Genomic DNA, 12,149 nt, shown 5'->3' with positions numbered 1-12,149 from the left:
TTCAGAAATTAATTAGGCCTAACTGTTATTTTTAAATTTTATTAAGTTTGTCATTCCCTCACTAGTGTATAAAGTGAGGGAATGATGCTGAAGTGAGGGAATGATTCAAGATGAGTATATTATTAAATTTTTTTTTGTTCAATCGTGCCAGCCAATTTTATTTTCCAAACCTGCAAAAACTATTAAATATATAAAACTAAATTATAAAAAATATTCGATATACTTAGTATGTTATCATCTTCAAACTTTAGGTAGATGTAACTTAGATAAAAACATGTATTAAAATAAAATATCATTCCCTCACTATTAGTGTCATTCCCTCACTTTTTAAATCGTGAAATTAATTTATTTATTTATTAATTAATTTAAAAAAATTAATTAATAAATTAATAAATTAATTTATTAAATTAATTAACTTATTTGGTAAATTAATTAATTAATTATTAATTATTATAAATTAATATATATATATATTGCGTTTGAGCAGCGTTAATAGAAAAATTAAGTCTATGATGAATATTAAATATATTGAATGGTATATTATCTTCATAACAGACACAATATGTAAGCCATTGAAACTCGAGTTGGAAAAGCGATTATTCCGAAACAAGAGAACGGAAAACCACGTAGAGAAAATTTTCCTTCTCCATAATCAAAAAATTTCACAACAATGAAACTAGGGCACAGCCGGGAATTGAACCCGGGACCTCTCGCACCCGAAGCGAGAATCATACCCCTAGACCACTGTGCCACACGATAGAGCACTTAAGTTTGCATTCAATTAAATGAGTAGAAAAGCCACAACACGAAAGAGATTGTCATAAAATGAAACAATTGCTTTAATATTTACACAGCTGTGCTTTTATTCTCGATTACTCCCGTATGCTTCATTGAGAAAGAAGATAAGTATACGGCTCGTATTTTTTAAACCTATTTTAAAGAGTATTTAAATTTAGGAAGAATATTTAAGCTTATAATAAAAAAATAGATTATTATGCTAAAATTATAATATCGGAACGAGACTCGATCAATTTTTCCTTTTTGAAATAATTTTAACTTTTCCTTTAAACTTTTTCATCAACTTTTCCTTTTGAATATAATAGTAGTTTTCGATAATTTATAACTTTATAATTAATTAAAAAAAAAGTTTTGTATATTATTTCACAACCAAAAAAATTATCTGTAAAAACATTTCAGCCTTGATTGTTGGGTACATTTCTGGTACTCTTTTTTTTAGTTCACCCTTTGTTAAAATAGTTTTTAACTCTTTACGTTTTAACCCTGAGCGTAGTAAGACTTGTAAGCCGTTTATAATTCATCCTTAGATAAAACATGATGTAAGAAATTTAAAATAAGCATGGCGTAATTTCTCAATTATTATTTAAGAGTTGAGTTGCAAGTTTGATTTGAAGTGCAAAACTTTTTGAAAATTATAAAGACATACTAATTACTAACAAATGTTTCTAAAAAAAAATTTGGAAAATAAAATTTAATTTAAAATCGTGCTTATTCTGCATTGCATTGATCTGAAACTAAACATAAAGTAAATATAAGATAGTTTATGATTCAAATTATTTCTATTCTTCATATCAAAAATCGTCCCTGCGCTGTTTGACGCCATCAGTATAGAAGGAGGTTGCTATTACATCGGTTCCTTCATTGAGCCGCTTCCATTATTTTGTAGTTATTGACAGCATGTACTGAGTTAACTGTTTAGTACACTTAATAAAGAATTGAGGATAAGTACTATATTTACTGCGTAAGTACTATATTACTTTGTGATGGCTCAGAGGATAGAGCGCTCGCCATCCAATGGGGTGAAACCGGATTCTGTCATGCTGTCATAAAACATCATCAGGGGTAAACGGATCATGGGTTAGAATACCATTGCTGTCAAGCTAATCTGGGAGGTTTTCGTTGTTTTCCTCTCCATTTAACGCAAATGCGGGTTATTTCCAACAAAAAGTCCTCCACAAAGGCAAATTTTCCCCAATACTTGATCCAGGAGTTCCCATGTCCTTGAATTGTGTTCAAAATTAAAAGACTACGGAATTGAACACGGAATTGTAGTCGCAATCCCAAAAATTGGGTCGACTGTTCAACTACGGTTATTAAAAAAAAAGTTCAACTACTGTTATTAAAAACTTAAAGTGAACCTTTCTTAATAGATAAAACTTCTAAAAAGTGTTTTTTTGCGTTTAATACCAGGGATACAACTTAAAATTATAAAATTTAATTTGTTTACGTCTCACTAGAGATACATAATGGGCTATTGCCGACGATCTAAGAAACATTCCTGTGACTTATCCGAAGATATACCATCACAATTTTGAACCTTTGCACAGAGAATCTCATTCGTGAGACCACTTCCTGAATTTAGACATTGATTAAAATTTAAAAAAGTTAGTTTTTGTGTTCATGTAAAAAAACTTAAAGTGAACCATAATGTTTCAAGGGCTGAAATTTTTTTTTCAAAATATCGAATTGCAAGCAATTTAGTTTAAGATTAACTTCCCATGGTATAATTCTGAATATTCTATGGTAGAATTAAGTTGACTCAGAGTGATCTTTTCCTTTACTCTTTTTCGAAAATTCTATCTCTTGAAACAAAAGGTGCAAAACCTAAAAAATGTTTCTTACTGCAATTAAAGGGGATGTTGTCCAATACAATAACGATTCCGATAAATATTCCGATAACTATTTATTACAGTAATGCTGTATTACAGATTAAAGATTCAGAATGCATCCTATATTGTGTGAATCAGGTTTGTTTGTTCTTTAAATATTCACAGCAGTGATAGAACATTTGAAAAACTTACTTCTCAAATCAAAGAAATTCAAAATTTAAAAAATTTTAAGATAGTAATAAAATTGTATATTATTTAAACGAGATCTCTGAAGACGATATATTAGAGTACTACCAGAATAAGTACCTAACCTAAGGACACAGAATTCATCCTCTCACCAGATAAAAGGTCAACCCCAGTGTATAAAGTACATGTTTTGCGATATGCACTGTATGTACTGTTAATAAGTGCAATATGTACCGTAGGCATATTTCATACAACATGTTATGTGAGAATACATTGATGTATGCATAGTAAACTGTACTACATGCATACTGTAAATTATACATACAGTGATGCCATGTTTTTAATTTATTTACATTATTCTATTATGTAAATCGTTTTTATTTTCTATTTAAATATTCACAGCAGTGATAGAGCAATTTAAAATTTTACTTCTCAAAACTAAAGAGTTAAAAATACAAGAAATTTTATGACTGTCACAAAACAGCATATTATATAAACGAGACCTTTAAAGATTATAGATAAGAGTAATTCTGGGCTAAGTACCTAATTTAAGAACCCAGAGACATCATCTCATCAGGTTAAAATTCAACCCCAGAAGATAAAGTACATGTTTTACTATAAGTACTGCATGCACATTTCATTATATGAGCATACAGTAATGCATGCATTGTATACTGTACCACATACATACTGTAAATTGTGCATACAGTAATGTCATATTTTTAATTTCTTCTTATTTTATTTGTATTATTATTAGCAATCAAGAAAATTATTTTCAAAAAAAAAGATACTGTGAAACCCAAAAATATTTACAACTACAAAACATATGCCTCTTATTAAAACCAGATCTCTAAAAATTCTATATTATATAAGGACCGGGTCAAGGACCCAACCCAAAGGCACAGAATGCATCATCCCATCTGGTTAAAGGTCAACCACAGACACCTTCTTCAGGTAGAAAGGAAATAAAGATACGACGCCGAGAAGAAGACAGTAGCAAGAGCTCTACCACACTCCGATCAATATTATATTCTCGCATTTCGACTCTAGAAATAGCAGCCACATCGCCAACCTCCTTTCGATGTCTGCCAAGTCCATTCATTCGAAAATGGAAGTTCTTTTCCCATTCAGTACTTTTTTCGATCTCATTCTTCGATTTTTTTGTCTCATTCATTTATTTTTTTATTTTATTACTTTACTTGTTTTAGCCTTTAAAAAGTTTCGCACTTAAGCAAATCCAGTTTCGTCCCTATTGTCTGGCAAATAACAGTCTCGTTTTGCGTAATTGGAAATCCCGCTGGGGAAGATTTCTGCATGAATAAATGGGACTCTTTTAAGTTGTTATTGGAATTTTATGCTTCGACGCATTGACTGAAACAGGAAGATGTAGTAATCAGTGATAGAATTCAAATGGGTACATAACGCTTTTAAATTACGTTGTAAATGGAATCTTAAGATTTTTGATTAAACTATTGCCTTTCTCTAAAAAAGAAAATGGTGCTTATAATTTTCAGCGTCTTATACTGCTCTGCTTTATATTGCAATTTGCAACATTATCAGAAATTGTTGCGAATTACACAAGCAAGAAAAATTCTAAAACATGAATGTTCAATTTATACTATTTTGTCCAGTTGTGCAGTCTGTTTTTTTTTCCCTTTTTTTTCATACTTTTCTCGTTTTAGCCTTTACGAAGTTTCACCCTTAATCGAATCCAGTTTCGTCCCTATTTTCTGGCAAATAGAAGGAATTCGAAGATGTAGTAATTGGAAGATGTAGTAAAATTGAAAAATGTAGTTATCTGCTATAAAATTCAAATGGGTACTGTAACTTTTTTAAATTATGTCGTAAATGGAAACATAAGAATTTTCATTCAACTATTTCCGTCCTCTGAAAACTCACTTATAATTTTGGTATTGCAATATATGATGCTCTGCCTTATATTGCAATTTACAACGTTATGAAAAAAGTTGTGAATTACACAAGCAAAGAAAAATTCTAAAACATGAGCTTCAAGTCATGTTAAATTTGTAGTTTTATAAAAGCATAAAAGCATAAAAGTTTGGAAAATTGATTGTAATATGAAACGTTATCACAAAAGTTATTAATTTAACAAGCAAAGAAGTATTACAAAAATATGAACTTCCAGTCATTTAAAAATTGTAGTTTTAAAACAGTAACAGCAAATATAAATGTTTGAAGAAAGGAAACAAAAAAAAAGTCATAGCAATTTGAATAAATATTTCCCTTACCCCATTTAATGGTTTATTGATTAAGAAAAATTGTGATGGATTAAAATATTTTACCTCACTTTAAAGTGAAGTAAAATCATTTTAATTTTTATGTTAATTTATAAAACATAAAGGTTGAATTTAGTTTTTCTGTAAACTTCAAATTTATAAACGACTTATCAAAGTTAAAAAAAAGAGCATTTGAAGCTTAAATTCGCCTACCTTTATCCACCTTATTTCATTTTTTTCAAAGGTAAAAACAGATTCAAAGCATTTACGCTAAACTTTTGCATTGTTGACTTAGAGAAATAACCGCTAATAAAAATCACTTTAATGATGGAAGAACATGCTGAACAAATGGTACTGAATAATCAATTGGTGGAAAGATAAATTTATTTAATACGCTCATGAAATCCGACTTTAATAGATATATGTCTGGATTTTCTTTAAAACCAAACTGCATACATGACGAGGTGGCCGAGTGGTTAAGGCGATGGACTGCTAATCCATTGGGCTCTGCCCGCGTGGGTTCGAATCCCATTCTCGTCGGATGATCTTTTATTTATTTTGATGCAGCTTATAAATTATAAGTTAAAATTCATTCCTTTCAACTTGAGCAGATAATGTTGGATGCTGCATTGTGACGAGGTGGCCGAGTGGTTAAGGCGATGGACTGCTAATCCATTGGGCTTTGCCCGCGTGGGTTCGAATCCCATCTTCGTCGGATGATCTTTTATTTTTCATTTATTTTGATGCAGCTTATAAATTATTAGTTAAAATTCATTCCTTTTAACTTGAGCAGATAATGTTGGATGCTGCATTGTGACGAGGTGGCCGAGTGGTTAAGGCGATGGACTGCTAATCCATTGGGCTTTGCCCGCGTGGGTTCGAATCCCATCTTCGTCGGATGATCTTTTATTTTTCATTTATTTTGATGCAGCTTATAAATTATTAGTTAAAATTCATTCCTTTTAACTTGAGCAGATAATGTTGGATGCTGCATTGTGACGAGGTGGCCGAGTGGTTAAGGCGATGGACTGCTAATCCATTGGGCTTTGCCCGCGTGGGTTCGAATCCCATCTTCGTCGGATGATCTTTTATTTTTCATTTATTTTGATGCAGCTTATAAATTATTAGTTAAAATTCATTCCTTTTAACTTGAGCAGATAATGTTGGATGCTGCATTGTGACGAGGTGGCCGAGTGGTTAAGGCGATGGACTGCTAATCCATTGGGCTCTGCCCGCGTGGGTTCGAATCCCATCCTCGTCGGATGATCTTTTATTTTTCAATTATTTCGATGCAGCTTATAAATTATTAGTTAAAATTCATTCCTTTTAACTTGAGCAGATAATGTTGGATGCTGCATTGTGACGAGGTGGCCGAGTGGTTAAGGCGATGGACTGCTAATCCATTGGGCTCTGCCCGCGTGGGTTCGAATCCCATCCTCGTCGGTTTATCATTTATTTCGATGCAGCTTATAAATTATTAGTTAAAATTCATTCCTTTTAACTTGAGCAGATAATGTTGGATGTTGCATTGTGACGAGGTGGCCGAGTGGCTAAGGCGATGGACTGCTAATCCATTGGGATTTGCCCGCGTGGGTTCAAATACCATCCTCGTCGGATGATCATTTATTTCGATGCAGCTTATAAATTATTAGTTAAAATTCATTCCTTTTAACTTGAGCAGATAATGTTGGATGCTGCATTGTGACGAGGTGGCCGAGTGGTTAAGGTGATGGACTGCTAATCCATTAGGCTCTGCCCGTGTGGGTTCGAATCCCATAGTCGTCGAAGCACTTCTTTTAAACACTTTGGTTTTAGCGTATTAATTTAGTTATAATTATTGCATATGAATTTATTTAATACGCACATTAAATCCGACTTTAATGGATTTATATTTAGATTTTCTTTAATACCCTACTACATATATGACGAGGTGGCCAAGTGGTTAAGACGATGGACTGCTATTCCGTTTGCAAGTTCGGGTTCGAATCCCATCCTTGTTGAAGCAGTTATTTTTTCGGCCCTTTGGTTTTAGCGTATTATTTTAAAGTAAAAAGATTTTATTTTGATTTTATTTTATTAAGATTTATTTATATTCAGCATGCAATTTAATGAGAATTAATAGGACAATAAACTACTAATCCATTTAACTCTGCCTGTGGGGTTTTGAATCCCATCGTAGTCGGATCATTATTTTTTTATTTTTTTTGATGCAGCGTATGAATTATTAGTTAAAATCCCGTCCTCGCCTTATCTTTTCTTCTGTTTGTCTTAGCACAGAAACAATTAGTTAGTAATATTTTATTTCATATAACGTTCATCAAACATTCTGCGCACAGACAAATATTTTAACTAAATACCCGACTAGGCAAATACATATAAATATATGATAAATGAAGTGATAGAGCACATTACAACCAATTTCATTGAAGCACAACTTGGATTTAAGCGACTACCTTTAATCCAATAATTGCTGGTAAAGATAAACTGGTCGAAGTTGTGCATCATTTCCTAAATAAAAAGGTAAAGTGATAACGGAGAATTTATTACCTCTTTAGCGAATTTATTTAAATGTCCGAGATTGCTGTTTACATTTATTTGAATTCAGTCGTGTTATGTTATCAAGTAAGTTCAGCTGGTATATGTTGGTGATAAATGGATATTCAATTATCTTGTTCAACTAACTGCTGTTACTTGGCTATTATTTTCCAGCGATGAATCGGTATTAATTCCGTTTCAACCAGAAGATTATCCTCAATATCTGTTTTAAACAGATCTCTATGACACTCGCCAATTTTGCAAAAGTATCATGCGTTAAAGAATCAATAAAACAATAATAGAAGCATGATCAGTACCGATAATTCTTAGTTGGTCATGCGCTCAAAGGTTATTGGTAGAAAAACACTTTGAAATATGTAAAATGATTCCTCCAGGAAATGAAAAATAATCTGTAGAATTAGCAATAAAATTTTGTATTAGTTAGAAAGTGAGCTTTTATGTAATATTTATACTAAAAAATTGTATATAAATTTAAATGTAACGAATTGTGGGCGAAACTTAAGACAGAATGGTTATTCTATTTTTATGTCACAAATTATAGGTTTGAATAATTTTTATTAGTATTTTCGAAACTTACCTGTCCCATATTCACTTATTCGCTAATATCTATTTTTATTCACTTACTAATATGCTGCTTTTCATTATTTTAATTCAATTAGTTCCTCATATATACTTATTTTATTTACTAAAAATGTACAGTAGGCATGAAAAACTAATTATCCTAAATAACTTTTGATCCAATGATTGGATCTTCACGTAAGACACAATCTTAATGGTTCGAAAGGGTGACCTCAACTGTGGAATTAATTAGCTCAGGTGATATTTTAAGTAACGAAATCTGACATAAAAACGTACTTTCTCTAAATAAGGCTTGTAGTTCAATTCAAAAAATAAGTTGTCTTGAAAGAATCTTCAGCAGATGACTTTGGCCCACCCTGGAATGTTTTGGCAACTTTAATGATGATGATTATTAAGAAAAATATTCTTCAATCTTTATGGTATTAAGAAGAACCTATCATAGGCCAATTGAAATATGCCTCTATTTTCAAAGTATGTATTATCAATCTATATTTGCAATGCTCAACTGGAAAAGTCGAATCAGCCTGGCACTTTCCCAGGTTCATTGCAAAGAGCATGCAAATTTAGAAAAGGAATCGATCATCACTCAACTTAAAAGATTTATATTGGCAGTTTGCTAAAAGTCCTGAGTATAGTAACGGCTTATTGTTAATAGCCCAATGAAAAATGTATTGGAATAAGCCTAAACAAATTCATTTTGATTGAGTAATTTTTTGCACAATTCCAAATTAAACTAAAGAGGTATATGGTAATTGTAAGAAGCTTAAAAATAGCAGGTATAATTATAGTTTTCTTTCAAAATTTTAAATTTTATAACCGCCGTTGAACAACCGATCCAATTCCGAGTTTAGAACTATCAATGTTCAACTCTCTGCCCTAGTAATTTCAAACCCAACCCAGAAAACAAGATAACATCTGGATCAAGCATTGGAACAAAATAGGGTACTTTTAGAGGGAATTAACCAACATTTGTGTTACATGGAGAGGAAAACCACGAAAACCTTCCATAGTGAGCCCGACGGCTAAGGGAATTTAAGATCAGTGTACTACTGGGGATATTTAACGTCAGTACTGTGGCCGGTGTGGGCTACAGCAGAATTCGTATCAACCAGCCACCATTGAGATTCGAACCTGGGTTAGGAGGCAAACGAAAATCCACAGTCTCTTGATCCGCAGTGGTTCAGCAGATATAATTATTTTATAATTTTATAACCGACCCAATTTTAAGTTTAAGACTACTAATGTTCACGTATCCAATCCAGAAGACAAGGGAACTCCTGGAATACGTATTGGGAGAAATTTGCTTGCTTAGAACTTTTTAATGGAACTAACCCGCCCTTGTGTTATATGGAGAGGACAACCACGAAAACCTACCACGGTTAGCCTAACGGGGCTCTAACCCATGATCCGTCTATCACTGAGGATATTTTACGTCAGCACTGTGTTCTGTGCGAGCCGGGTGCGGAATTCGTATCGACCAGCCATTGCTGGGATTCGAAACCGATTAGCCGCATTGGGAGGCAAGCGCTCTATCCCCTGAGCCACCACAACGTTAGCAAGTACAGTTAGAAAATACTGATGACTTTTTACAATTCGCTTGGTGCATTGCAAAATGACTGCGGCCGTTCACAATTGAAACGGGTTATTCTATTAGTCTACTGCATACATAAGTAACGCAGTAATTTAAAACACTTGTTAAAAATCTACGGTATATTTTAATCAAGAAATTTTCATATATCTTCACAAACATAGAAAATATATCTATTTTTATTTTGTTCACATATGATAAAAATCTTTGCTTCACTGCTACGCATTAACAAAAGAGATTAAAAAAAAGGAAACCACAAAGTATGAAAATATTCATAACTGTACTATCTTGAGCCCAGTTAGCAAAGCCATTGTTAAACATTGAGGTAATTTTTTTTATTATAAAAACATAACAATTACTGAACCCTTGAACAAATAAAGTAATTAGAAAGACCAGGGTCATAATTAAGTTTCCGGCGTTCCCTCAAATTAGCGACTGCGCCAGGATCTAACACGATTACGCTTAATGACATTTTGTACGATTTTGACGCAGCATTTTCGCTTTCACCTCACTCCCAAGATTGATATGTTAGCTAAAATGAGTTCACTTGTTTGCAGTAGGAACACGAGATTAAAAGTTACATTTAATATTATAGTAATTTATATCCATCATATTTATTGATGGGAAGTAGTAACCTCAACAGTTATTAAAATCGTTGCTATGGCAACGGCCTTCTCGGTCTTCTCCCGAAATAAACCTCTTCTTATCGGAGAATGATGGAGAGGAAAACTTTCCTTATTAGTTTTTAAACTATTTAGAGTTTGAAATATTGCTTTTAATCAAAACAAAAGTTAATGGTCATTACTAGTTAAGAAATAATACATATGTTTTTTTGAAGAAGTGATAAATAGGGGCTCTAGAAATTTAATTACATGTAAATTTATATGTTGTTGTTTTTTTTTTCAATTATTTATAGCCTTCCTATTTCATCCTTTTTTTGTAAACATAACTTAGTCTTATGGAAAAGTTCCAAATGTTTTCTTGATCAAGCCATTAATTGAAGGTACGTAATTTATTAGTTTTTTAACTTTGAATTTTGTTCAATAAAAACGGAATTTAAGCATTATTTAAAGATTGCTAGCTGTTATTATCAAGCAGCAAATGTTTAAATGACTAACTTTCAAGTCATTTTTCAGCGAAACTACGAAATTTATTTTAATTCGTTTTTTTTTTTTTTTTTGCTTAAATTATCTTTTCTTCTGAAATTATTGTTTTCCAAAAATTATTATTTAGATTCCATTCACCAAACCCTTTGATTTTCATTCATCATCGTTTCATTTTCTTAAAAATTTATAGCTTTTCTTTCAAAAAATGGATACTCTTTTTCATAAAATATATAAATACGATAATTTTACGTAAGTTCATTGTGACAGTATGTTAATCGGTATAATGAAACGAACGATTACCTGGATTTGAAAAATAATCAACCCGACTTAAAAAAATATTTAAACTTAGTAATACAGATTGTGGCACATAATAAGGAAAAATAAATGAGAAGTTAGAAATGAGATTTTACTTGTTATAGCTATAAAACAATAATCATTCGTCATTATATCAGTTCAAACTTGAAATTTTTTTTAAAATCTGTTTTGAACCTTATTTTTAACATTCGTCTTAAATGTTAATATTTTTATCTAGCAGCATCTAATTTCTCTCTTATTTTTTTATTTAATATATATTCAATTTTAATTTTGATATTAAATCAAGCATGAGCATGTAAAATGAAGATCTTGAGCAGCATAAATAAATTTTCTACTACAATGGATTAGTTCAGTAATAGATTATAATTTTCCACAACAATAAAAAATAATATTTCTAGTGTGAAAGAGTGAACAAAATCACGATTAAATAACTTAAAATTGCAATTTCTTTCAAGTGAATTGAAATTTCAAGCAAAAAAATCGCGTTACGTTCATAAACAACAAAAAATCGCTCTTTCAGTTCATCAAGTAGCAACACTGGAATTTCTGCGAAATGAAGAGTGGCCCACTTGATATTTTATGCTACAAGTTCCACAGTTATTCCTTCTTTGCATGATGGGGAAAATTTCCATCATAACATTTCGTGAACAAAAAATAATACTCAAAACAGGTGTACTGTAAATTCATTGTTTCTGGCCATTTTTGCTAATAAAAGCGATAATGAGAAGGAAAAAATGTTTTTTTTTATGTTTCAATTATTTCCTGTGGAATTTATCGTAAATACCCAATTAAGCTTCCCAAAACCATGTGACAAATATTTACATCACTGTACAGTTATTTCACTTCTAAAGTAAAATGAATAAGTTTTTAATTATACTTTTACTTTATGTTATTTTTATGCTGAAATTTAGAAGAGAGGGACACTGAAGATTACTTGGACCACTTAGAAGGCTGT

At 31.6% G+C, this 12,149-nt stretch overlaps 1 protein-coding gene and 9 non-coding genes across 10 annotated transcripts in view; 8 read left to right on the top strand and 2 right to left on the bottom strand.

Annotated features, from left to right (window-relative positions):
• Positions 1-12,149, bottom strand: part of LOC107442117 (alpha-catulin) — a 262,498-nt gene that overhangs the window by 200,842 nt on the left and 49,507 nt on the right. The gene's annotated exons all lie outside the window — the stretch shown is intronic.
• Positions 680-751, bottom strand: TRNAP-CGG (transfer RNA proline (anticodon CGG)). Its single transcript has one exon. It is a non-coding gene; the product is annotated as a tRNA-Pro (tRNA).
• On the top strand, positions 5,509-5,590 carry TRNAS-GCU (transfer RNA serine (anticodon GCU)). Its single transcript has one exon. It is a non-coding gene; the product is annotated as a tRNA-Ser (tRNA).
• TRNAS-GCU (transfer RNA serine (anticodon GCU)) lies at positions 5,684-5,765 on the top strand. Its single transcript has one exon. It is a non-coding gene; the product is annotated as a tRNA-Ser (tRNA).
• On the top strand, positions 5,866-5,947 carry TRNAS-GCU (transfer RNA serine (anticodon GCU)). Its single transcript has one exon. It is a non-coding gene; the product is annotated as a tRNA-Ser (tRNA).
• Positions 6,048-6,129, top strand: TRNAS-GCU (transfer RNA serine (anticodon GCU)). Its single transcript has one exon. It is a non-coding gene; the product is annotated as a tRNA-Ser (tRNA).
• TRNAS-GCU (transfer RNA serine (anticodon GCU)) lies at positions 6,230-6,311 on the top strand. The gene has a single exon. It is a non-coding gene; the product is annotated as a tRNA-Ser (tRNA).
• On the top strand, positions 6,412-6,493 carry TRNAS-GCU (transfer RNA serine (anticodon GCU)). The gene has a single exon. It is a non-coding gene; the product is annotated as a tRNA-Ser (tRNA).
• On the top strand, positions 6,583-6,664 carry TRNAS-GCU (transfer RNA serine (anticodon GCU)). Its single transcript has one exon. It is a non-coding gene; the product is annotated as a tRNA-Ser (tRNA).
• TRNAS-GCU (transfer RNA serine (anticodon GCU)) lies at positions 6,754-6,835 on the top strand. Its single transcript has one exon. It is a non-coding gene; the product is annotated as a tRNA-Ser (tRNA).

This window comes from Parasteatoda tepidariorum, chromosome 5, assembly GCF_043381705.1.
Source record: "Parasteatoda tepidariorum isolate YZ-2023 chromosome 5, CAS_Ptep_4.0, whole genome shotgun sequence".
Lineage (NCBI taxonomy): Eukaryota > Metazoa > Arthropoda > Arachnida > Araneae > Theridiidae > Parasteatoda > Parasteatoda tepidariorum.
The sequence above is the reverse complement of the archived record's forward strand: the minus strand, read 5'-3'. Positions and strand labels throughout refer to the sequence as shown.